At 44.8% G+C, this 27332-nt stretch overlaps 1 pseudogene; it reads right to left on the bottom strand.

The window, feature by feature from the left end:
* Positions 1-2675: 2675 nt before the first annotated feature.
* Positions 2676-12447, bottom strand: LOC129061260 (centromere protein K-like; annotated as a pseudogene).
* Between the last annotated feature and the right edge of the window lie 14885 nt (positions 12448-27332).

Genomic DNA, 27332 nt, shown 5'->3' with positions numbered 1-27332 from the left:
AAATGTGTGATTTTCTTTTAGTCTGTTGGTACATACTGAGGTTTAATTGATAATGCTTTGGGGGAGAGATTAAATCTTATGGAACGTCGATTTTGAATTTTCTGTTAAAATTCTTATTTCTGGACCGTCTGCAGGCCACCGGACCGAGAAAAACTGGAGCCTTTGGTACTGCCCGGGAGGCTGGAGGCAGGAGCTCGCGCCCCACCCCCCATCGGCGCGCCTACCCGGGGTCTGCAGCCATTGTTCAGCCCGCCAAGTCGCTCGGCGCGCCTAGGAAGGTCACGTGAACGGAGGGGCAATGGCGGCCGCCCGGGATGATATTGTGAGTGTGTGCAGGGCGTGAGAGGGCGGAGCCTGGTGCAACTTCCCTCTGCCTCCGGGGCTCTAGTTCCCTGGCTTCCGCGGGATCGTTCCGCTTGGGGAATTGATAAAGGCGGTTTGCGCGGGTCTGGGAGACCACCAACGGCGAGCGAGATCCCTCCCTCCGTCGCTGATTCCCTCCGCGGAGGGCGTGGGGGAGGGGGGAGAATGCAAGCGTTCTGATTTTAGATACTCAGAGTAGAGAAATTAACCTTTCCTCAGAAAAATAAAGTCAGAAAAATAAACTTGAGTAGTCTTTTTGTTCAATATGTATAGTATGTAAAATGCCACATAAAGATTTATAATTCTGTTTTTGTTTCTCATCTAATTTCACGGATCTGAATTTTCAAATCCGTAAAAACTGTGTCGAAGCTATTACACTTCGTTTATTGAAGTGGGGACACCAAATTCGTAAAGTTAAGATTTAGGTTTTTGTCTTTTTTTTGGGGGGGGGGCGGTATTTTTCTTTTAAAAAAAAAATTCCATCACACCATCTCAAGAACATTTGCTTGAGTGGGACAGAATTTCACCTGAGTTTCAAGAGTCAATGAAAAGTAACTGAGTTTTGACTTTTTAAAATGTTTTTTGACGGACTCGTCCCACAGGCCCCGCGGCAGTGCCTGGACCAGCGAGCCCCGGAAGGGAAAGCCCTTTAAAGCTCCTAGGACTTTTAAACATCAAGAACATTTCCTGTGCACGGGACTGGGTATTATATGGTTTTAGGCTTTGTTGTGGTCGGTCTTGTACTTTTTTGTTGTTGTTAACTGGTTTGGAATAAGAATATCATGTGATGTTGGAGGATTTATCTTGGTGACTTGGAGATGCTGGTTCCATTGTAGGCATAATTATGCAAAGCTAAGAATCCAGGAAAGAATCACCCCGAGAAGGAGTTAAAAATAAGATTTCAGATGATTGTGAGAGAAAGCAAATCAGCAACAGCGGCCATTGGGCAGAGTCTTCAGCCTAGAGACCCATATACTCACTGAAGGCGGTGGGAGCAAAGTCAAGATCAGCTACGTAGGACGGCGTATGTACCAAAGAGGCCTCTCGATCAAGTAAATAATGTGTAAGTTGTAAAAAAAAAAAAAAAAAAAGTGCTTTGATTTTTTTTTTTTTTTTTTGGCCAACCTTTGAAATAAATAAGGCTCAGAATTCTTTGAAGCAGCTACTGAACCTCCTTACTTTCACCCCACGGTGGGCAGGGCCCCCTCCTCACGCACCAGCAGGCACTGGTCTCACTCTCCTGCCTGAGATGCCCTCCAGGGGACCCAGTCTTCTTCCCGTTTCATGGCACCTCACAAACATAGCAAAAATTTTTATTTGTTGCATTCCACCATGTAAGCAGTTAGTGGACCAGCCTACTCAAAAAATGACTAATTCCTTATTTCCTTGTTACTTATTTGGAAGTTGACTTAATTTTTTTAATGCAATGATAGAAACTGTTAGGGCTATGGGAACGTGAAGGGGGAAGCAGGTAGTAATTCCAACAGGAAAAACATAGTCATACTGAGGAATGACCTTCACCTATTTCCAGTCTTTTTAAATAATCAGAGATTATAGGTACATATATGTATATATTGTACATTTGGCCATGTTAAATTTATTTGTAAAGTGTGTGCTGATGTTACAAACTGAAACAATAACCAATTCAAAAATTAGAAAATGAGCCCTGGCTCGGAAGCTCAGTGGAACACAGCGTAGTCCTCACAGGGCCAAGGTTGCAGGTTTGATCCCTGGTCAGGGCACATACAAGAATCAACCAATGAATGTGTCAGAGGAACAACAAATCTCTCTCCTTACCTCTCTGTCTAAAATCAATGAATTTTTAAAAATTAGGAAATGAAAGCCCCCTCAGCTCTCTGAGGTGTGCAGCTACACCTGGTAGCATCAGAATTGTTAGTGTCTTTCATTTCAAATCTACATTTAATATCTTCATTGTGCGTGTATCCGTATTACGATATAAAGAGCACAGAACGGTAATTGTACTAATTTTATCCGGTGGAAGCATGCATTTATTAAGAAGAGCATGTGCGAAGTGTGAAAGTTTAAGTAAGGACCGATTTTTGAAGGCCAGGTACTTCCAAAAAATACGAATATAACCAAAATAAGGAAAATTTCCTTTGAAAGGAGGTTGGCCCCCTAAATGACTCAAGAATCACGGTGTTTAAAAGGGCACGTTCTTTAAAATGCGTGCTTTTGTACTAATCTGTGGAAATGAGTTTAATTCCTAAGTGTTTTCTCCGATCAATGTAGCTAAATTTTGAAAGCTAAAATTATTGTACAAAGTTTCCCTCCAGTTTCCGCCTTTGTGGTTATCACAGCGCTCCCCGCGCGGTAGCCAAGCGGAAGTACGTCATCACCCGGCGTTGCCGGCTCGCCCGCGGGGCATTCTGGGAGGGTGACGCCCAGGAGGGTGGATGGCGGCCTACGGGGCCCAAGCGCGCCCGCGTCTGCGCGCGAGCTTTGGGGGTTGGGGTTCTCGTTTGTCCCCGACGTGTTCCAACTCGCGCGGGTCCAGGGAAACTTGCACGTTTCCTATTTGGGTTTTTATTTTTTATTTATTTTTTGCACTTTAGATATTATAGTCAGGATTTTCATCTTTAAAATGAGGGTTTTCATTACACTTAGAAACTCCCGTATAATACAGATTTTAAAAGTTCAAATATTCCCCACTTATGTTATTTTCTTCCTCTCCTGCTGGCCTTAAAAACGTGGCCTGACGAGAGCTTTGGATTTTATGCAGAGCAATATGGAAATATTTTTTCATTAATTCTATGGCTACAGAAATCATCTGTGAGCGAATTTGTGCCGTCCTTTTAAAATACCACTTTTTGTTGTTTTTAACACATTTTTGAAAATGAGATATTTTTCAGTAAGTTTGATAATAACATTCGTTCTTTCGTCTTTATTTTAATGAGACTCCTTTCATTAAAAGGGGTGGTTTTTTTTTTTAATCAGTTTTCTTTTCATTCTTATCACTTTTCTAGGGAAGTGTCTCTACTCGCAGGGCAGAGACGGCTCCTTGGCCAATCTGCCCCAGAGCTGATTGTAAAAAACCATGCGGTTTTGCACAACCTCTCAGTATGTAGCTGTTTGTTTTGTGTGAGTGTGCAGGAAATCAAGCTTTCTATAAAGGTACCCTTTCTCCCACCTGGATCCCCCATTCCAAGGGACACAGTGCCCATCTTTGCAGGACTCTCGGCTTCATCCATCTGTATTTTAACGACCTGATCTATGAACCCAGCGTTTCTGTTTGTAATTCCAAACTTGAACATTGACGAAGCTGAAGGTAGAAGTCAGAATTCCCTCTAGAGCCTTTGCTGCTCCCTTACCAGTCGAAAGGCGCTTTCTCCCTGGTATGTAGGAATCTAACCTCTGTAGCCCCTGGGTCTTCACCCTCCACCTGTGCCCATCCTGCCTGGTTCCCCACCTCCTCCACCATTACAGATGCTTAGGAAGCTTTTCTGAGTATCGGAAACATTTTTTGTATTGCGTCTGAAAATAGGGACTTGTTGAAAACCTTGCTAAGTACACATAACAGTCCAGTCTTTCTCAGCTGAGCATCAGACTGGGACATGCAGTTTATACAGTCCAAGATGTGGTCACAGATCCCGCACAGGTCTTCTTTGATGTTGCTGAAGCGATTATCATTTCAATTACAATTTAATCCCATACTTCAGCGCTTTCTCATTTTTGAATGTTTGCTTTTCTCCACTGGTTCTGCTTGGCCCTTCTCTATCCACCTCCAGCAAAGGCAAGGAATAGTACCCCCCACGCTTGCGTGTGCATCAGGGCTTGTTAAAACAGTGCAACTACCACACACAAGGTTTCTAATTCACCGTCAGGTGTGGGGCCCTTTATATCAACTTTCAGGGTTGATGTGAGGACAACACTTAGAGAAAAGTAATAACCCACCGGGGGACTGGGGTCCACTTATCTGGGGTAGAGAAAATCACTGAAATGCCCCAAATCTGAGCTTGAGGAGCTGAATGCTGATTTAATTTGTAAATGAGTCTTTCAAGGGGAGTGGGGGAAAGGATTAGTCATTGCCTCAGCTCCGGAGGGAAAGAACTTGTGCAAGTTCCCAGAGCAGTTAAAACTGGGATTCTCTCTAGAGATGGTCCCTGACAAGCTTGTCCCTAAGTGTATGCTAGGGCTTTGTTACTCCACATAGGGGGTGAGGCCCTGCAGCCTTGGCGTCACTCGGGTCTTGTTAGAAATGCAAGTCGGAGCTCCCACCCCAGACCTTGTTTGAAAAGCACTGGACTAGAGAGTTGCTTCCCAAATCTCAAGTCCCAGAAGCGGAGCTCAGCTCAGGGACCACTTGGATCGCTAAGGCTTTGCGACTGTGTTCTAAGTCTAAGCTGTTGAACATTTGTTTTGGCAGGTGTGGCACCTTTCCAGGTAGGAGGGCGTTACAGGGCATGCGCTAGGGTATGCTAGCTTCCTTTCCCACCTCAGAACAGCTTCTAAGCAATAGAAGAGAGCCACCCCAGGCTTTGCCTGGTGGGACATTCCCAAGTTCTGGGGGTGGCATACATCCAAAGACAGTGACAATATTCCAACTGCCCAAGACTTTGCCTACTTAACGCATGACAGGGTCTGACCCGAAGTCAATGGAACTGAATGGCAGTTCAACTTCAAGAAGGCTTCTGAAGGGGCCCTTTAAGAAGGAACCTTAAACAGGTGCAGAGAGTTTTCCCTGCGCCTGTTCAGGGGATTAGTAAGGAAGCAGGTGCAATGCTTTCAGGTGCTTGAAAAGTACAGGGCCCGGGGAAGGTAGCCACTCCCAGAAAGCATTGCTGCAGAGGTAGCTGGGATCATGTCTGTGTGCACTTGAGGAGTGTTCGCTGTTAGTCTATGAAGAGCCTAACTAATTTGCCAGGTAAGGCAGTGGGCGTAAGGTGATGCGGGATCCCAGGGCTTGTGGGTTGGATGGAATGCAGGCAACAGACAGGGTCAACTTCTCCGAGTCATTCTGTGGTTTATGGGCTCCAGCCAGAGAGGCAGGCCAGATACCAAGGGAACTGAGCCGCCTAGGACTTGGTAGAGGACCCTTTGGTTCGTTTGGCTCTGCTTCCTCCTTTGCATTTTCAAGCCCAGAGAAACAAGAGGACACAGCCGACCAGGCCAACTCACCGACGTCCTTCTGAGCCCGTGGGAACAGGGGCGCTTCTGAGCAGAACCGGGCTTGTTGGGCATAGAATAGAGCAAAGGATGTCAGTGTAACCTGATCATCCTGAATGTACTGAGTGCGTGCTCTTGCTGTCCATGGAGTATTCCATTTTACGGGCGATCAAAACGCCACACAAACAGGCTCAGGGCCTTAGGCTCACACCCAAGTGAAGATAGAGCAGAGTCCCCAAATACCAGGTGTCCCTTCCCAGCCGTGGCCTCCTCTTCCCTCGCAGGTGTGTCCCTGTGGCTCTCCACCACTGACTCCTTGTGGCTGCAGAGTTGAGCTATAGGGACACAGTTTATATCGTGTTGCCTACTCAATTGTATAGGTGTTGTCTTTTTCACGTAATTTTTAATATTGATCTATGTTGCATGTAGCGCCAGTTGTTCCTTTTCATCCGCAGATAGTATTCTATCATTGTATCTATCATACTGTAACTGTATTCATGGATTATGTATCTGTATACTTCTGCATATTTGTGTGTGTGTGTGTGTGTATATACGTGTGTTTGTTAAACATAAGCCTATACATCTGTACCTATCCCACTGTACCTGACAGTTGTTTGGGTCCCGTGTAGTCTGCTTTATCATGAGCATCTTCATTTGTGTATCCTTAGACCCTTACAACTAAACATACGAGTGCACCAGACCCTCCTACTTAGCAAATGACACTGGCAAATGACCGTTGCACTCATGCCCTGGCAAATGCCATTTGTCAGGAGATGCCTGCACATCTAGCGGAGGTTTGTGTGCAGACTGAGTGACTGAGGTGTCTGCTTTAGCTGTGCTGATTTTCTGGCACCTGAAATGCAGGTTCCATTAGCTTGTTCCGAGTCCTTACTGGATTGTGAACCCAGTACGGACAAAATCTTTATATTCTTTTCTCTATTGAACTTAGAGTTGTGTATAAAGGCTTGTACTGAAGTTATTCAGGATTGAGGCAGGAAAAACGAAAACTTGAGAGGAGGTCGGCGCATTCAGTGTGGTGCGGCTGTAGACACAAAAGCTGAAATTTCAGACTTGTTTTTTCCACCTGTGCCTCTAATACATGACACACTGGTTAGTGAACAGTCTATAAAGGGTTCCTGGCAGAAAAGGCATTTCCAGAATTTTCTGTCAGTCACAGGAAAAAGCATCTCCGTGCCTGCAGATTTTGTGATTCTGTCATTCTCAAAATGAGGGCTTCTAATCCCCATGTGCACTCCCACAATGCAATGCTCCTGAACCCCCTTCCCCGGCCACCTTCCTCCACCAGTGCCCTCCGTCATGAAGTCCTCAGTGTTGCCCTCAGGATGTCTTCCTTTGGGCATCAGTTTTCCCAAATCATTTACAAGAAGGGTTGTGAGAGGAGGGGCTGTGACCGAGGAGCAAGTGATGATGGCTCAGCACGTGGTAAACCACACACGGCAACAGCTTTAAAGCTATCGAAGCCCTTGCTGCGTGGCTGAGTTGGTTAGAACGTTGTCCTGCTACGCCAAGGTTGCCGGTTCGATCCCCAGTCAGGGCACATGCAAGACTCAACCAATGGATGCATCCATCAGTGTAACAACAAATCGATTCTCTCTCTCCCTCTCTCTCTCTCCCCCCCTTCCTCTCTAAAAATCAGTAAATGAAAAGAAAAAGAATAGAATTTATGTATGTGTTTACTTACTTAGCATAGAGCTCCTCCACGAAGGACAGACACCGATGACGCAGGTGCCGCTGTGTGTCCGGGGTGGCAGCGTGGCGAAGGAATGGGGACCTAAGGAGCGTGTCTGTGTGAATTATCATCGAAACTAGCGCCCTTCTGAGAGAGGAGGGGGCTGTTCCTGAACGTGCCAGGGTGTCTGCAAACTGAGTTTCTACCAAGAAACGGGGCTCTATGGGACCATCGGGGCGAGAAGGCTGACTTCTCACTGCATGTCATTTCACAGATTTTGAGTTTTTAACTATGAGGACATTATGATCACCTTTGTGAACATAGCTATTCAAATACATAAATAAAATAAGCACAGGATTATGTAAGGAGCCACTTAAAATACTCATGAATGTAATAAACATAGGAAACTGGCCGAATTATTGAAATGTCCATAGAGTGGATTATAAAGTAGCTATTCAAAAAAATGAGGTTGATGTGTTCTATGAGCACCAGCAAAAGTATGGAGGTGACTGTACTTCTTCCAAATCCAGCCTTTGCTCACAAATACCTGCATATATATAATACATGCAGATATGATTTTTTTACAAATATTTTTTAAATTTATTTTTAGAGAGGAGAAGGGAAGGAGAAAGAGAGGAAGAGAAACATCAATGTGTGGTTGCATTTCTTGTGTCCCCTACTGGGGACCTGGCCTGCAACCCAGGCACGTGCCCTGACTGGGAATTGAACCCGCGACTCTTCGGTTCACAGGCCAGCACTCAGTCCCCTGAGCCACACCAGCCAGGGCCAGATATGATATTTTTAAGTTGTAAAATGGGTGTATTCATGCTATTTCTATTTAACTTTTGTTCTGAAACAACATTAAACGTATAGAAATTGCAAGACTATTTAAAAAGAACCCTCATTTACACTTTACCCAGATTCACTCATTGTCACTCATTTTATTTTTATTGATTTGAGAGAGAGAAGGAGCAGTGTGGGGAGAAAGAAACATCAATGTGTTGTTCCACTTACTCATGCATTCCTTGGTTGATTCTTGTATGTGCCCTGCCTGGGGTTCGAACCAGAAACCTTGTTGTTTCCAGACAGCGCCCTAACCAGCTGAGCCACCAGCCAGATTCACTGATTTTAAGTATTTTTGCCCCATTCACTTTGTCATTTCCCCCCCACCATGTGTCAACTTTTCTGTCCTGACAAATTTGAGAGAAGGTTGCAGATATCATGCCACATGTACCTTTCCTAAAAACAGAAATGTCATTTGAGATAACCGTGGCACCGTTATTAATTGCATAAATGTCAAATTTCTTGAATTCTTTCATCTAATCCGCAGTCCATATTCCAATTTCTTGGCCCGATAATGTTCTCGATAGCTCTTTTTCCGCTAAGGGTCTAGTTCAGGACTACGGAGCCTATGAAGCTGCCATGCCTTTTGTAAATTATTTTTAAACTGGAATGGTCCCTGGCCTTCTTTGCCTCTACTGTGGTTATTATTTTGGAAGCGCATAGGTCCATTACAGAATGTCCTTCATGTGGGTCTCTCGGAAACGTCCTCAGGACTATTCGGCGGTGGCCCTTTTGGTTGTTACAGCACAATTCTTTACTACCGTGACCCACAGTGAGGTTTTGACTGTGTTATTCCTTCAGTGTTGTGCAGTTGGCATTCCGTCATAACAAAGCAGTCCCCCAGCCCTGCCCTGTCCCCCATTCTTTCCTTGTAAGAGGGACAGGCAGGAACCCGTGTCTCGGTGCTGCTAATCTGTTACTGCTTTTAGATACAGACGTGGCTATAGCTCTGTATGACTAGCTATGCATGTCCGTATCACTGTACATAGTTGTATCTGACTGTACAGGAGTGGGCAAAAGTAGGTTTATAGTTATCATACAAATATTACAATAATTAATAAATAGCCCTGGCCAGGCAGCTCCATTGGTTAGAGTATTGGTTTCAATGTGCCAAAGTTGCAGGTTCAGTCCTTGGTCAGGGCACATACAAGAATCAACCAATGAATAAGTGGAACAACAAATCAATGTCTGTCTGTCTCTCTCTCTCTTTCTACCCTCTCCCCCTTCACTCTCCCTCCCTCCCTCTGTATCTCTAATATCAAGAAATAAAAAAAAATTAAAATAATAAATAAAAATACAAGAATAAACTCTTTTGCCTACTCACAACTGCCAACTTACTTTTGCCGACCCCTGTAGAGAGATAACTCTGTGTGTGTGTGTGTGTGTGTGTGTGTGTGTGTGTGTGTGTGTGTGAGAGAGAGAGAGAGAGAGAGAGACAGAGAGAGAGACAGAGAGAGAGAGCGCGTTTCCAGCCCCCAGGGTTCGTCCTCATTTCCTTATTTGCCTGTCCATTTTTTAACCCATTTTACTGAGTTTGTTGGGATGCCCTTCCGTATTTGCTGTGCACCCTCACTTGCATCGCCTCCTTCCAGAGGGAGTGCCCCCTCCCAGCGAGGGCCTCCCCTTCTGTCCCGCCTTCCCCCACCCCCTGCCCTTCCCCTGCCGCCTCCTGGGTCCCAGCCCCGAGAGGCACAATGCAGGCACCGCAGGGTTAATATCCACCTGTGACAAGTGTCACCAAAAAGTCAAGCAGGCTTTGGAAAGCGAGAGGGGCTTGATCCGGGAGGATGAGGAGCACCCAGGGCTTCGGGAGAAGCTGCAGGGACCCTGCCAGTGGGTGTCCCTTCACAGCAGGGTGGCAGCTGCTGGGAGGGAGCCCCTGAGCAGGGGAGCGGGGGCGGGGGGGTTGGGGGTGGGCTCAGCCACCCCTCCGGCGCCACACAGTCTCCTGTGAAAGGCCTCAGCACATTCTCTCTGAGCAGGGAGGTGGGGGCAATGTTTGTTTTCCTGTTCAGCAGTGGCCAAGGAGATCAGGGTCACTAGTGATTTTTCTGTCACCAGCCATCTCTGCCACATGGAAAAATACATATTTTTCAAGTAAAATGGAATTAAGGAGGTGACGAGGCTGCCTAAAGATTAACAGCATGTTTGTTCAGGATTGAACTTTCACCGTGTTCAGAGCGCTGGGTAAATGCTGACCGGGGATCTGTTAGTTTTCACAGTTCAGTGGTGGGATTGATCAATATATTGTTTTACTGAAGAGGGCAAAGGATCATCGATGCAGAGATATTTTTCTTTCATGTTCCTATGTCCTTAATTTAAAGTCTCAGAAGATTGATCACTGTCTTTAGAAATCTATGAACATGAGTCCTATCCCATCTGTACATTATTAGAACTGAGTTTTAACAGATTTTTCAAAAGTAGTTTTGTCACTAGAAGTACATGGCTGCAAGCTAATTTTTTAGATCTTATTTTCATATTTATTTTATGATTGCCCAGTCTTTTATTATCAGGGACTTCACCCTTGGTTTTGCTTCTTCTGTGTTTAGATCAGAGAATTTTATTTACAGAAAAGTCCGAGGAATAGTACAATCTTATGAACACAATTTTGTTGGTGGTAATAACCGAATCAAGAGTAGCTTAATATACAACATAAATGAACAAAGAAAACAGAAGCAGACTCATAGACACAGAGAGCAGACTGTATCTATGATGGGGGGTTGGGGGGCCGGGTAAAAATGGGAAAGAGATTAAGAAGTACAATGGGTAGTAAGAAAACAGTCTCGGGGATGTAAAGTACAACATAAGGAATATAGTCAATAATATTGGAACAACTGTGAATGGTGGCCGGTGGGGACACTTGGTAAAGTATATGGTTGTCTAACCGCTATGCTGCACACATGAAACTAATACAAAATAACACTCAATGTAAACTGTAACTGAAAAATAAAATTTAAGAAATACATTGTAAAGAGAAAGTTTAATATATAACACCACTTGGTATATAATACTCACTGTAGTTTTGTGCTAGTTTTCTCTGTTAGTTTTTTTATACTTCATTTCAAAACAGATCTTAAAAAGGCAATATATGGGAAACAGATTTGTTAACTGTTTGAAACATTTTCTGCCTTCTCCATGAGATACTGCTTCAGTTGTAAAACCATCTGCAGGTTAAATGCTGTTTCCCTTCTGATCCTAAGGGTTGAGGAATTGAGCACCAACTGGAACTCAAAATCCATGAAGGAAACTGCCATAACATGTACATGGAAAATATTACATCAGCAATCTCATAAATTAACAAGGAATCTTCCAAAGCACATTGCATGAATTAAGTGAGGTACGTGAAATGTTTCATGATGAGTAAATCCAGAATATGCTTTCTTGGCGTTCTTGCCCATTGCATTTAAAGCACTAAAGCTCTGGCTGAGTGCGGAGAGGACCATTTGAAAGTGAACAATAGATTGCAGCATTTGTCACCTTAGGGATAAAATAAAGATGGACTCGATGCTTTGATTTGCAAATGATGTTATGGCATTTATCCAAGTGGCCCTCGGTGTTGCCATTATCCTTGAATGACAATCTTCCTTAAGGGCTGTGAGAAAGAAACCACCCTTTCACTATGGGAGGCTGCTCATCTTACTTGGGCTGGAGTTTCTGGATGTCCCAGTTCATTAACAGATTATCCTAGCCAGCTGGTTAGGGCTTTGTCCAGAGACACTAAGGTTGAGTGTTCGATCCCCAGTCAGGGCACATACAAGGATCAGCCAATGAATGTGTCAATAAGTGGAAAAGTAAATTGATCTCTCTCTCTCTCTGTCTCTCTGTCTCTCTGGCCCTCCCTCTCACTCTCCCTCTTCTCTTCCCTCTAAAAATCAATAAATGAAGTTAAAAAAAGGTAACAGGTCACTGTAAGGTGGCCATCACTAATTTTGACACGTGGAACATCAAATAATCTATCTATGTGACTCTATTTCATGCAGGGCTATCAGCTAGGCAATTGATCCTTGAATGTTTTTTTTTTTTAATTTCTCTCAGGTAGAGGAAAATAACCTTCTAGAAACACCCAAGAGAATGAAGAGTTTCTCCTTATATTGTTTGATATTAAGCACTTTTGTTTTCAGCTTATTAAGGGTTCTCGATCAGAAAATGTTACCATGTGATGTTTCCGTTTACCAAGAGATTCTGCTGTCTGTTGCTCTCGCCCTTCACTCTGTTCCATTCCTAGGTCTTCCTTTCACTTTTTATCCTTTGACTGAAGAGTAGTCAGACTGTTTGAAGATCATGTCTCGGTTTTGGGAGCTCTTCTTTTCTTAGTGCTCCCAGAACAGTGTAATTATTTCAGGGGTTTCTTTCTGCCACTGACTGGGTTCAGGGGGCAAAGATTTCACTTGCGTAATTCATAACAATATCTGAGCATGTGCACCAGTGAGAGGCGGGGGGGAAAGACCCCAAAGTCAACATTCGGGATCCGTTCCCAAGAACTGACACGTAGCCTTGTTCAAATTCACTAGAGCTTTAATAGGAGAAACACACACACACAGGCAAGGCAGCTGCGCCCAGCGGTGGTGGGCGGGCAGAGCCCACTCTCTCCTAGGACAAGGTCTCTTTGTTCAGGGACTTAATGGTGAAGCCATCTGGTGGGCAGTTACATAGCCCACCGGAAAGAACAAAGCATTCCTAGGTTAACAGATAACATCAGGCTGGTTATCACCCCCTGTACACTCATTAACCTCCTCTGCGGGGGCATGACATTTGTCTTTGGGTGGCCGTTTGGTTTTCCGGGGAGTCAGCAGGGCCTGGGGCCCCAGAGGGTTAGGAGCCCGGCATTTCCGTATTGCACCTCATTGAGTTGCCCCCTGCAGTGAGTGTCCTTGTCCCAACCTGCAGGGACGGGCTCTGACCTTCTCTCGCATCATTCCACGTCCCTTCACATCCTCTAGCAAGTTCTTCATCAGCACCTGTCACGTCAGCCACATCTGGAGAACTGTCTGTCTAGAGCTGACTGATTCGCTGACGTGGGCCTTAGTATTTTTTAAAAATCGTGTGAGACCCTGGCCAGATCTCTTAACACTAATTGTGCATCAGTTTCCTTATCGCTCAGTTGTGTCCTGCGCTTTGAAAGGCCAATAGTCACAGCCTCAGTTTGGAGGAGGGAGAGGTTTCTTGATCAAGAAGGTGCCAAGTCCCACCAAGAAGATGGAGGCTTAGCAATGCCTCCAATCCATTTTACTGCCGGACTCGGTTAAAGACTGTTAAGCTGGATAAGAGGAGTGGGAGGGAGAGTGAGGGTAAATTCCCAGGGTCTTTGGTCTCTTGAAGAGGCCTCAAGTAGATTCCAAGACACTATTAGAGGGTCCTGTGCTTCAGGGCTGATCTTGAGTCTGTTTTCAGCAAAGGAGGCTGGTAAATGATTGTCCTGTGGCCATTTCTTTCTGTAAAGAAGCAGAAACATCAAACTGAGATGTTATCTATAGTCTGCCCCAAACTGTTGTTTGATCAGCAGGTCACAAGTTATTGACTCAGGAACTGGTCGAAATCTTGCTAAGCCCCAAAGTTTAAACATTAAGCAACCTATGTCTACAAGGGACCAGGGGTGGGGTTGAGGGGGGAGATCGAACCCACAACCTTGGCATAGCTTTGTTACTGGCCTGGCTTGTGGGGTATGGTTGCCCTCCTCAGAGGATGTGTTAGAGAATAAAGAAGCTTAGGTGTGAAGGCGCATTTGGGGTGTCTGAAGGGAAAGCCACAATTAACCGGTTCCTCCGAGTCCCCACCCCTCAGTGTTTCTGCTTACCAGGGGGTTTCTGGAGCCCGCTTGAGTGCGGGAGCTGGAGAAGCCTGTACTCAAGTCCTGCCCGGACGTGCGGTACTAAGGGTTCTGCATCCAGTTTCCGTGTGTACGGAGTCTTTCCCCGACACGGCTGAGCAATGCAATTCTCAAACAAGTGTGCCCCGCGGATCAACTTGATTCTGATACTCTCTCCCCCGACACAGCGTCAGATTCCACAGGGTAAGGGCTCAGTCCCACAAAACTCTCTCTTCTCCCCCACTTAAGATGCCAATTGCAAGTCCAGGGTGTCACCTTAGGATTCTGACCCACTGGCTGGGAGTCACAGGGTCCTGTGACCCACTACTTGGGTTTGATTAATGGGCTAGAGCGGCCCAGAGGACTCAGGAAGCCTGTTCACTCCCTAGATGACCAGTTTACTATGGAGGATATTAAAGGGTAGAAATCAACACCCTGATGCAGAGGTGCCGAGGGCAAGGTCCCGAACAAAGGCACGCCTGTCCCCAGGGATTTAGGCCTGGCACGGGGGTGCTGTGGTTCCCTAACATGGGGGCTCTTGAACCCTTTCCTTTTTGGTTTTCATGGACGTTTTATAACATAGACAGGACGAATGAAATCATTGGCCATTGAAGAATCTGTAAAAAATTTTTATTTCTTGATGAAACATCAATTTGTTGTCCCGCTTTTTCACATGCTCCTTGGTTGACTCTTGCATGTGCTCTGACCAGGGGTCAAACCCGCAGTCTTGGCATATGGCGACAGCGCTCTAACCACTGCGATGCCCAGCCAGGGCAGGCCAAGGAAGATCCGTTCACCCTCGGGCCCCTCTCCCCCAGGACAGGGGATGGGATTCCAAGTTCCAAAGTTCTAATCGCTCGGGTCTCCAGGCAACCAAACCAGCTCCCACCCTCCCATTGTCTTCCTGAGTCACTGTATTAACATAACAAAAGATGCCTTATTTATTCCCATCAAAGGAAATTTCCAGGGCGTTGGGAGCTCTGTGCCTGAAAGGGACTTGATTGCCAACTCTCTATATTTTTTAATAGAAATGGCAGTATCACAGGTAGCACGATCCCAGGAGCAAGTGGCTTGCCTTCGGGCTGGAGCTCCGTATCCTGGAAGCTGCCCACCAACCCCCGTGGCAAGTTGCAACCATTGCATAGGATGTGTCACCTGCTGTACTCTATGCTCTGTGTTCTGTGTTCTATGCTCTATATTTCTACATCCCAGCGCCTCCGCGGCCCATCCCTCAGCACCACAGAACCATTGGTTCTTCTCTTTCTTCGTTCTGGCTGGTGGGTTCCCCTCCACACCCCCGTCTACACCGGCAAGAACGGCAGGTATACGAAATGACTCCCTGTGTATTTCACTTTTCTTCTTTCTTGATTACAATGCGTCTTCCAGCAGTGAGCCATGGATTCTGCAGCGTGGACTGAAAGTTCAGTTTTCGCTCGCCTATGTGTGGACCCGTTGGCAAAACAGCGGTAGCTCTCCCAGGGCGGGGGAGCCACCGAACACTTGCTCTCTGTGAGAGGCTGAGGAGCTAAGTGCGGCCTGTTTAGGGGCTTGGAGGAAGGGAGCCTGCCTGGGAGGGATCCTGAGGGAAGGTAACAATGGGGTTGGGGCTCAGAGGTAAGCGCCGGGGACGGAAGTGGAGGGGTTTGGTGGACGTCTACCAACAAGGAGCCTGGCACATCAGAGATCAGGCCAAAGAGGCAGAAGACCTGCCTCCCAAACACACAGAGAGAAACCGGAGAGGCGAGGCCTGCGGTTTTCCAGGTGCGGAGAGCACTTGGCACGCACCAAAGGACTCGGTGGCCCTCTGGTACGCTGTGGAGGAGCCTGCAGGCAACTAGAAAGCCAGAAAGAATGGGATCAATGATGGCATATCCGGGACGGACTCAAACTGCCTTCGTGTATACAGGGGTCAGCCAAGGCCAACCTGTGGCCAGCCCTGAGCGCTCCCCGGATGCCTGTGGCTTGGACGCTCACGCCGAGGTTTATGTTTTTAAGCTGTTGGGGGAAACATCAAAAGTAGATGACTGCTTCTTCAAGCTTTGGGCGCGTGAGTGCAGTTTTACGGGAACACGGCCCTGTCCCCTTGTTTGCCCATCGACTGTGACTGGCTTCTCCAGTCCTGCAAAGCCGAGCCGTAGCAGCAGCACAGACTCTAGCTCTCAAACCCTGCGATGTTCATTCCCTGGCTTTCGATGGAAGATGGTGGCTGAGCTGACCTCCAGTGAATACGATTGAAGCGTTTTTTTGTTACATGCCCCCAGGGGGAGCAGGCGCTCGGTTTCTGTGTGGGTTGTGTGGGGTCTCAAGTTAGGAACACACAACCCAGCCATCTTAAAGGTCTCATTCTGCTGGAAGTTAGACTTTTTTTTTTTTTAAATAGGTGGGTTCGTTTGAAATCTAGATCGAGATACTGGCCTAAGAAATGAATTTAAAAAATTTTTTAAAATTGATTTTTAGAGAGAGAGGGAGAGAAACATCGATTTGTTTTCCACTTTTGGATGCATTCATTGGTTGGTTCTTGTATGTGCCCTGACTGGGGATTGAACTGCAATCTTGGCCTATCACAGTGATGCCTTAACCCACTGAGCTCTGCAGCCAGGGCCAGTGGCAGTTAGATTTTTTGAAGTTGGTGGGCTTATTTGAAGTCGAGGTCAAAGTACTGGCATAGGGAATGTGCTTTGTGTTAAGGCTTCTCTGTCCCCAAAAACCTCCAGAGAAGCTTCTTAAAGGTCATGCTGTCTGGGCTGTGACGAGGATGGAGAGCAAGAGGTTCTAGGCGGGAGCGAGAGTCTGAGATTTGGATGAGATGGACTGTGGAGAAACGGGGACCATCTGTGGTCTTGCATGCGAAGCGGGAAGCATTTCTGGGACAGGGTAGGGAAGAGAGAGTAGACGTGGAAGGTTCCAAGGGGGGTGACCCACACCAAACACACCAGTCGCCTGGATTGCAGATTGCTTTGCCCTAAGCCTGTGATCGGTAGCATGTGTGGCCTCTTTGGAGCAAATGCAATTAAAGGAAGTTTTGCACAGGGGAGCTTTCAGACCAATGGAATCTGAAAAGTTGCCCCCAAATAAGGTTAGGGGTGGAAGGCCAGTCCTGGTATCAGAAAAAGTGAGCTGTGGATGTTCAATGTGTGGGATTAGGCAGAGAAGTGTTAGGGAATGTGGCGTGTTCCTTTCCTGCTCCTTTCTGCTGACAGTCCCCACCACTGTCCTGGGAATTGTGTAATTAATAATCCTCCTGCTGAAGATGCACTTTTTTTTTTAGCCTCATCTGAGAACATTTTTTCATTGCTTTTTTTTTTTTTTTTTTTTTTTTTTTTTTTGGCGAGAGGGAGGGAGGGAAACAGAAAGAGAGAAGCAAGAGAAATCTTAATGCAAGAAAGAAACATCGATCCATTGCCTCTCCCATACATGCCCCAACCAGGATCAAACCCACAACTCAGATATGTGCCCAGACTGGGGATCGAATGAGCAACCTTCAGGTTTATGTGACAATGTTCCAAACAACTGAGCCACGTAGGCCAGGGTGAGAGACACTTATTTAAACTTCATGGTTTTGTGTAAAACATGTCTTTAAGAACCAGGCACTGTATTAATTAATATACCACATATATATGCCCCGTGTTGTAATTTACATTTTTAAAATTTTATTTATTGATTTGAGAGACAGAGAGAAAGACAGAGGGAAACATCAGTATGAGAGAGAAACATCAATCGGTTGCCTTCTGTGGGCGCCTAGGCCGGGGGACAAACCCACAGTGTAGGTGTGTGCCCTGACCAGGAATTGAACCCGTAACCTTTTCATGCACAAGATGATTGATTCTCCAACCAAATAAGCCACACCAGCCAGGGTGACCTAATTTTTCTTTAAGAAACAACATACTGTTTCCCATAGCAGATGCACCATTTTACATTCCAACAGCAAGCAACAAGGGTCCCAATTTTTCTAAATCCTTGCGAACACTTCTTTTTTTTTTAAATATAACATAATCCTATTGGGTGGTATCTCATTGTAAACTGGTTTTTACTGGTTGGTTTATCTTCTTCGGAGAAATACTTAGTAAAGTCTTCTTAATCAGGTATTTGTTGTTGAGTTGTAGAAGTTCTTCCTCTACAGGGGTGGGCAAAAATAGGTTTACGGTTGTGAGTACGTAAAATGGAGTTCACTCTTGTAATATTATTTTCCAATTGCATTATTTGTATTATAACTGTAAACCTACTTTGGTCAACTACTGTACATCAGTTATTGACTTCTCATCAGATATATAATTTGCAAACATTTTCTCCCATTCTGTGAATGGCTTTTCTACTCTGTTGATTTTATACACAAAAGTTTTTAATTTTGATAGGCTACAATGCACCCTTTTAATTTCTTACCCTGTGTTTTTGTTGTTATCTCCAAGATATTTATCATTGCTAAATATAATGTTACGAAGTATTCCCCGATGTTTTCTAAGGACTTTATAGCTTTCGCTCCTAAATTTAGGACTTCGATTCATTATGAATTGGTTTTCGTGTATTATGTAAACTAAGGTCTGACTTCACTTTCTCTGATGCGTGGATAGCCCGCTTCCCCAGCACCATATGTTGCGATGACTGTCTTTTCCCCATTGAAGGGTCTTTGCACCCTTGTTGAAATCATTGACCTACATGCAAAAGTTTATTTCGGGCTCTCTTCTCCATTGCTCTATGTGTTTTGCATCCTTTACAAATATTTTTAGTCAGGGGAAAATCGGAACAACTGTAACTGAACAACAATAAAAAAAAAATGACTTTCGGGCTTTCCATTTGAAAACCAGCATTCCTAGGACAGCCTATAGGTATAAATACATCAAGGAAAGCTGTTAATAACACTGTCCTATCCAGAAATCCCTGCGATTAGGCCAAGTGACTGTGGTGGAGATCAACACACTTTTTCTCCAAAGGCCCAGTTTATTAGCAAAATTTATTTTAAGAAATTGACTCGCCCTCGTCGGGTAGCCCAGTTGATTAAAGTGTCATCCCCGTGCGCCAAGGTTGCGGGTTCGATCCCCGGTCAGGGCACATACAAGACTCAACCAGTGAATCAATGAACACATAAATAAATGGAACAACATACTGATGTCTCTGGCTCCTCCCTGCTTCCTCTCTCTTTAGAATCAATCAATAAAAAGTAAAAAGAAAAAGAAATTGACTCGCGTGATCGTGTCAGCTGGAAAGTCCCAAATCCACAGGACGGGCTGGCAGGCTGGAGCCACGGGAGAGTCACATTCTCTGGTCCAAAGCCCGACCGGGACAGAGCTCCATCATCCCGGGGAGACCTCGGTCTGTTCTTCCGTAAGGCCCGGGCCTGACTGGGTGAGGCCCACCCACGTTAAGGAGGATAATCTGCCTTGTTCAAGGTCTACACATTTAGATGTCTGTCTCGTCCAAAGTACGCTTTCCTAGCGACATCCACGTTGCTGTTTGACCAAATATATGGGCACTGTGGCTCAGGCAACTGGACCCCGCGCGTTGCCATTCTCACATCCACCCCTTGTCACCTTGGCCTGTGCATCTCCTTAAACCACCCCTATTTCCCGAAGCTCCTGAACGTGGGACCCTCTCAGACCCCACCCCATGCAGCTCATCATGGCTGCTCACCTGTGTGCTTTACCACATCCTGTGATACGCTGCTAAGTGTAAGTAAATACAGGATCTGGCACAGATAACACCCCCTTTCTATTGCACAATCTTTTAGTACAAAATCATAAGCATGCCATTCTGTAACATAACAATATCATCCTCAAGCGCACCCAAGGACATTTTAGGTAAGATGTTCAAATTAAAACTATAAATTATTACACCCCTATTATTACCCTTCCAACCACACTCAAGCAGGTGTTACTTCTGCTGGACCCTGCACACCCCCTGAGTTCTGAGAGCCGCTCTAGCAAATTAATCAAACCGCAAGGGGTAGGAGGTCATGGGAAAATCCAGGCTTCAGCCAAGTGGGGCAGAAGGGAAGGTAACCTGAGGCGCTGCCGCGTGTGATTGGCATGAAGGGAAGACAGTCTCATGGAACTGCACCCTTAGCCTGGGGATCTAACACTCTAGCAGGTGGATCCTAACCTCTAAATCAAAGTTAACCTGTAGGACCCTACCTGGTGGCATGGCGAATCCTTGGCATGAGAAAGAACGACACACATTTGGTGACAGACGTGTCAGAAGTGAATTATTCTGTGCAAGTGGCATTATAGTAAAAGGACAAGCGCATAGGAGGGGGAGACTTGGGTTTTCCCTACTCAGGAGAAAAAGGCGGGGTGTTTCTTCTTTTCAATATTATGTATTGATTTTTTAGAGTGAGAGATTGATTTGTTGTTGCCCTTATCTCTGCATTCATTGGTCAATTGTTTATTACTGGGGATCAAACCCGCAACCTTGGTATATCCTAGATGACGCTCTAACCAACTCAGATACCCAGTCAGGGTAAGACCAGGGTTTTGTATTCAGCTGTGTTTTCTAAGCGCACTTTGTTGATGGCCATCGAAACTTGAACGGAGCATAGAATTTTCACATGTCGCGAAATAGTCTTGCTTTTGATTGCTTCACAACATGTTGAATCACAACCCTTTAAAAAACATACAGGTAATAGATGGGGTTGGGTGTCATTTGCTGACCAACGTCTAGGGTGTTCTTACCACGTCAGGGGTAGAAGCCTGTCTTTTTTTTTCTTTTTTGGACGCTTGTGTCCCATCTGAGGATTCTCAAGAGGAGCAGGGACTTGCAGCCCCATGTTCCGCCCTTCCGGAGCTGCTTCTGGATTTTCTGAGAAGGCCGCCATTAGCGGAATCTTTCTCCTGCTGTTCCCAGATGGGGGGCAGGAGCCTGCAGCAAAGATTCCCCTCTCTGGGTCCCCTCTGCTGTGAACAGCCTGTGCGTGTAGCGAAAGACTGCCACCCAGCGCTCTCAGAAAGGCTTTTGTGCTGAAAGTGTGCGTCCCCTTTTGTCTGTTCGCCCAGCTCTTTCCTCGGGCTTGGGCTTGACGTTAACACACAGGGTCCTGCAAAAAGAACGCCTGCTGGAGCGCGGTTCCTAGGGCAATAAGCCGGGTGTCATAACTTATAGTTACAATTCGAACATTTCACCTGAAATGTCCTAGGGTGTTCTTGAGTGTGCTATTGTTACGTTCCAGAAGGACATGCTTGTGATTTTGTAATAAGAGGTTTTGTAATTAAAAAAAAAAAAAAGGGGGGGGGCGTTATTTGTGCCGGACCCTGGATGTGGATTTCTCCTAACGCTTCGCGGAATAAGAATTGCAACGAAGGGAGCCGTTGTCTGTCGCAGGCGGTCAGGCCGGCATAGGGTAGTGGTCAGGGACGAGGCCCCCGGGACCACGCTGCGGGGCTTGGGTCTGGGCGCAACCACGTGTGAGCTGTGCGGCTCGGAGGGCGGTCGTTGGCCTCTCTGGGCTTCAGTTTCCTCATCTGCGAAAGGGATGGAGATAGGAAATCGCTCCTCTCGCGGGGAGGTGCCTAATGCTAAAGTGCCTGGAAAATTACCTGGCGCCCAGTAAGCAGAATATGTGTTTGTAAAATAAATAAGGTGAAATGTGAAATCAGCAGCCCTGGCCAGGTTGCTCAGCTGGTTGGAGGATCGTCCTGATACACCAAGCTTGTGGGTTCGACCCCCCCACCCCCGCCCCGCCTTGGAGCACAGATGTTTTTCTCTCTGTCCCTTTCTCTCTCTCGAAAAAAAACAACAACCCATAAATTAAAAAAAATTAAAAAAGAAAAAAATATTAGCTGCCCCATAAAAGGCAGACTTCAAATCATGCAGTCTTTGTAGTTTTACAGCCTCGGATTTCTGCTTCTGGCAAAGGGCTTTAGTGCCTCTTCAGTATCATTTCCAACATCGTTGTCCACATTCCACACATTTTTAAGATACAAACTGAATTTACCCGGAACTCAAATTGTTTGCAACTTATTTTATAATTTTTTGTCTTTTATATTTGTTGTAGTTTTGATGCATTGAAATGAAATTGTTTTTTTATAACTAATTTTATTTTCATGTTGCCTGAAATGCTTTTTATTGAAGACAAATATACTTTATTTTTTTCCTGTCTTTTTTCTTTTTTTAGTGCTTTTTCTTTTTTAAAGACAAATCTATTTTAAAGACTTGCACAGATGTCCTTCCTTCTAATGGCGGAGGTAGACTGCACGTTTTCCAGTAGTTACAAAAACAAAACTTCATAATACCTTGTTTTACCTTGAAAAATTAACCTCGTTTTATGGTTTATGTTGAAAGAAAGTTGTGTTTGTTTTGTTCGTACGGGTTTCCCACCCCCTCCAAAAAGTCTTTTATCCGAGAGCAGCACATATATTTTTCATAACTGGGCAGGACTTTTTTCTACTTGCCTCAAATGCAGACAATACAACAGATTTAGGAGTCCGAACATCCCGGCCTACCGCTCACTCTTCAACCAGAATTTATTAACGTTGCCGCAATGTATGAGGCGCCTCCGAACAGAGAAATCTGCCCTTAAAACCGAAGAAACTTTCCCCGGGCGCTTCCCCGCCCTCGGACTTTCCCCTGCGTTTGACCGAGTTCCCTCTGCAAACACCGAGGGGGTGTGTGCCGGGAATTACCGCTGCTGCTTCGGAGGGGTCCAGAAAGCAAGACGAGTCCAAAAAAGGGCATTGGGGTTTGTGCAAATCTTGCCGAAGAAGCAGATTTTCCGGGGGTTGGAATGTGTGTTTAAACTCGGAAGACCTCGTGGTCAGGCTGGAACATTCTCTGCGCGTTGCTTCCACCCTTCGCCGACCGGTCCCCTCGTTTCCGGTTGGGGGATGGGCCCCTCGGCCCCGCGCGGAGCCCGGGGCGAGTTCTTTGTTCTGCACCAGCGAGAGGCACGCGGGGAGGCCGCCTGCAGGCTGGGCCGTGCGGTTCGCGGGCGACGGCGGTGACGGTGGGGAGGGCCACCGAGGCAGAGGAGCTGGGGCAGCGGCGGGACAGGGAGGTCACAAAGAGCACACCCTACCTCGCAACTCGGCGAGTATCTTTTCTTTGAAATACGCTTCTTAATAAAGAAATCTTTGTGGCTATCTATGAGTTCTTGATGTAACAGGTAGATGAGCCTTTATCGAAAAGAATTGCAAACGGGTTCCCTTGAGTCCTACCTCGTAATCTTACATACAGTGTCATTGGACGGGCTTCCTCGCACAACTTTTTCGCTCCCAGTTGCTCCTTCGCTTTTTCTTTGGTAGAACTCGTGTAACAGAAAACTTTTTCAAAAGAGAGAATTACAGAGATTCTTCAGTGGGATGTCTGCCTGTTACCCTTATCTGCCAGCCTTCTCCCTGGACGCGACCATGTTAGACGTTTTTGTACATCCTTTTCTGATCATTCTTCCCTTAATTACTTTTTATTCCAAAACAGTTTTCTATTTCCATCATTCTTTCAGAGAGTCTCCCTATACTATCTGGGTATATAGTATATACACACACATCATCAACATCGTACGTTGTTACAGCTAATAAATCAATATGTTGCTACATTATTATTCACTGAAGTTTGTACTTCATACAGATGTCCTCAGTTTCTCTATAAATGTTCTTTTTCTGTTCCAGGATCTCATCCAGGGTGACATTAAATTTACTGTGCCTGTCTCAAGGCTGTTCTTGGTTGTTTCAAGACTCCGTAAGTTCCTCAGATTTTCTTTGCTCTTTCAAAACATTTTATTTGTCAATTACAGTTTATATTCAGCATATTAGATTTTGATTTTGATGCCTTTGACAGTTTTGGTGATTACGGGGCAGGTATTTTGTAGAATGCCCATGAACAGAGATTTTAAAAATACTGATTGATAATGCACGTATGATAAAATTTGCTTCCTTAAAATCGCACAATTCAGTGCTTTTTAGTATTGTCACAATGTTTTACAATCATCCCTACATTTTAAAATTATTTTCGAACATCCCTACATTTTTATCATCCTATAAAGAGCCCCAGAACCGTTAGCTGTCACTTCCCATTCAGTGACTTAACAGTCCCTGATCAGCTTTCTCCATGTATTTGCCTATTTTGAACATATCATATAAATTGAGTCAACCAGAATGTGTGATCTCTTGTGTTTGATGCTTTCACTTAGCATAACACTTCCAGGGTTCATGTTATCTGTAGCATGAATCTATACTTCATTCCTTTTTATGGCCAAATGATATTCCATTTTGTAGATATGCCATACCACATAATTTGTTTACACATTCATCAATTGATACATATTTGGGCTGTTTTCAGTTTTTGAGTATTGTATTAAGGCTGTTTTAAAAACTCACTTGCAATTTTTTGGGTAGACATCCTCACTTTGGGATGTTTTATATGTAAAAGTAGAATTGCGGTTCATATGGTAACTTTATGGTTAAATTTGCAGGTTCTCCCAAAGTCTTTTCCCAAAGAGGCTGCGCTATTTTACATTCCTACCAGCAACGTATGAGGGGTCCAATTTTTCCACATCCTCCATAACACTTGTTCTGTCTTTTGAACATAGGTCCCCTAGTGAGTGTAAAATGGCATCTCCTTGAACCATTCATTTACATTTCCCTTATGACTAATGATGCTGAGCATCTTTTCATGTGCTGATGGATCATCTTTTCATCCATTTATTCAGGAAAAATTGTCTACAAATCCTTTGCCCATTGTTAATGTTTTTGAGTTTTATTTTTGAGTTGTCAGATTTCTTTACCAGCTGTATGATTCACAAATATTTTCTACCATTTTATTGGTTGCCTTTTCATTTTCTTAATATTGCCCTTTGAAGCAAAATCCTTTATGTAGTTGTGGTGAAGTCTCATTTACTTATTTTTTGTTTGTTTGTTTTGGTTGCTTGTGCTTTAGGTGTCCTAGCTAAGAAACCATTGCTTAAGTCGAGGTCACACAGATTTACAGACTTACACCTATGTTTTCTTCTAAGAGATTTATATTTTAAAATCTTGCATTGAGGTTTTTGAGCCATTTTGAGTTAATTTTTGTATATGATGTCATGTAGATGTTCTGATCAGTTTTTGGAGATTCTCCAGCTTCAGTTGCATAAAGAATAGTTTTATCCCAGATCTGATGTCCTTTAAACCACACCCCTGAGAGTTTGACTTGGAGGTAAGTCTAGACTTTGGGGCAGAAAGGGAGAGGTGGGGGAGACATATTCGCATGTATGAGTATGGTCCTGAGAGCCAAGCCTACTGGTGAGTTCTCCTTTTCTGTGTGCTCCCTTCCTACTTGTAGGATGTGCTCTGGCTTATAAACTGATAGGAGTGACCCTATGTAAGTAGATGAATGAGCTATAATGGCAGCTCTCTTTGGATTGCCTGAGGCTTGGGAGTCCCTCCTGGCTTCTTGGGAGTTGAAGCCAGCTTCTCAGTGCAGTAGAGGAGCTTGGAAATGAGGAGCAAGAGTGGTCAGCATTGTCAGAACGAGCAGGCTGGAAAGGAAGGGTGGAAGATGGGTCAAGAAATTAGACAGTCAAGCACATTAGAGTTGGAAGTAAGTGTAGTCTTGTCTTATCTTAACAGTGGTTATTTCTTCCCATCCTAAAATTAGTGATCGCTGAAAAAAGTATCAACAGAGTAAAAAGTAAAAGACGAACCTCACACGATATCCAGATTGTCTCAAGCAAGACGAGCCTAAAGAAACATGACTACTGAACACAGTATGTGTGTTATTTTGTAATAGGAAAGGAGTCATACTAAGGAAATTCTGAATACGGTATGGACTTTAGTTAACAACAAAGAGTATATATACAGTTTCCACTCCCTGGGAAGTACCTTTTCCAGGCGGAACAAGAACTGTAATATTCGATACAATTCTAAAAGCCAACACTACTATAGAAATTTTAGTCTGCGTCAGACTCTGTTCTAAATATGTATGTTAACTCATTTAATTGTCAAGTCATTGAATGAGATAGAATTCTGCCATGTTTTATAGATCAAGAAAATCAGGCACAGAAAGTTAACTTGCCCAAGGTGACATTACTGTCTTATCACTAGACTATAGTGCTGTGTTCTCGCACATTTGTTCAGTGGGCGTGCAACATATATTTATATAACATATCCACATATAATTTTACATGATTTTTTATGTGTGGGGATTAACTCAATAGTCAATATCCCAGAGTGGCATGCTTTCAGGTTGGCATGTTCCAAACTCCTTCCTATGTTACTTCCCATGAGTATGTAAGAATGAACTAGAAATTGCAATGTTTGTCATCAAAAACCGTTAAACATGGATAATTCACATGGCTTAGCCGACTATTTCATTCTTTACGAGTCATATTGTGTTTTGTTTATATATACATTAATTTTTATTTTTCCATCACCTTCTGTACCCACATACCTTCTTCCACATTCACCTACCATATATATATATATTTTTTGTTTAGCCTAACCAACTTCCACTAGGCACATTACACAGTTTCCAGCATTTTACTCTAACAAGTCTGCATTGATGTGTCTTCATACTTGCTTGAATATAAGATCATTGGGAACAAAGCACTAGTGTACGGGATCGGGAAAGGGTTTGAGCTACGTCAGTCACCATTAATTCCCCCCCGACCACAGATCTTTGATACAGACCATTGAAAAAGGGCAAAGTTATGCAAAACACCATGCAGATGCAGCGACTGGGTTCGGTCCTTACCTTCCCCTTAGCTTTTTTCCCCCCTGGGCTATACATATGCAGAAACTTTGGAGTTACCAGAATCCACTGCATATGCAGAGGGTATTTTTAGGGAAAAAAATAATTTAAGTACTTGTTCTTTAGTGTTGTATGAAAGTGCTATTTCCCCCAGTCCGGATATCATTGATTATTGGTTTAAAAAAAAAAAGAAAGTATCCAAGTATTACAAAATCTCTTGTTTTATATAGGGATTCAAGTTCACTTTTTTTTTTTGTTTGTTTTACGAGAAATGAATAGTTAATTTTGCCTATTTAATGATCTGTTCATTCTGTATTGGAGAGTTTAATTACATTGATATTCTTGGCGTAACTTTCAACTTACAAAATAAGTGTAGAAAGTAGGAAAAGGGGAAATTTCATCAAATTTGAATAATGTGGTATCTTTTTAGATTTCCTACTAGGCAGGGCCTCACGTCCTAGCGTCAGTGCATTGACTGTGGTTCGCATCAGTGTAACTTTCCGAACCAGCGGCTCTGCCGGGCCTGTAGGAAGACGTGACCGCTGATGGAGGATCAGGATTATTCGGCCCGTGGTGGCCGCAGGCGTTCGCTGGGAACCAAGAATCATTTTCTGAACGGTTTATGTGCGCACTGAAATAGGGAGACACTGTTCATAACCCAGGGGGCGGGTGGTCATTGTTGGAGCCCCCGTCTCCCGCCTCCAGTGCCCGGGGGACCGATAGACACCTCCCCCAAGATATCCCACTCGGGAAGGGCGCTGGCGACCCGCACTGCGGCAGGAACGCGGCACTGCGGCAATTTGCCGCGCAAGCGCGGACGGCAGTGGCGCGGAGCAGGGCGCATGCGCAGGCACAACT

Source organism: Pteronotus mesoamericanus, unplaced genomic scaffold, assembly GCF_021234165.1.
Source record: "Pteronotus mesoamericanus isolate MK-2021 breed Mesoamerican mustached bat unplaced genomic scaffold, CSHL_Meso_final scaffold_582, whole genome shotgun sequence".
NCBI lineage: Eukaryota > Metazoa > Chordata > Mammalia > Chiroptera > Mormoopidae > Pteronotus > Pteronotus mesoamericanus.
This window is presented reverse-complemented; position numbering and strand designations above follow the sequence as displayed.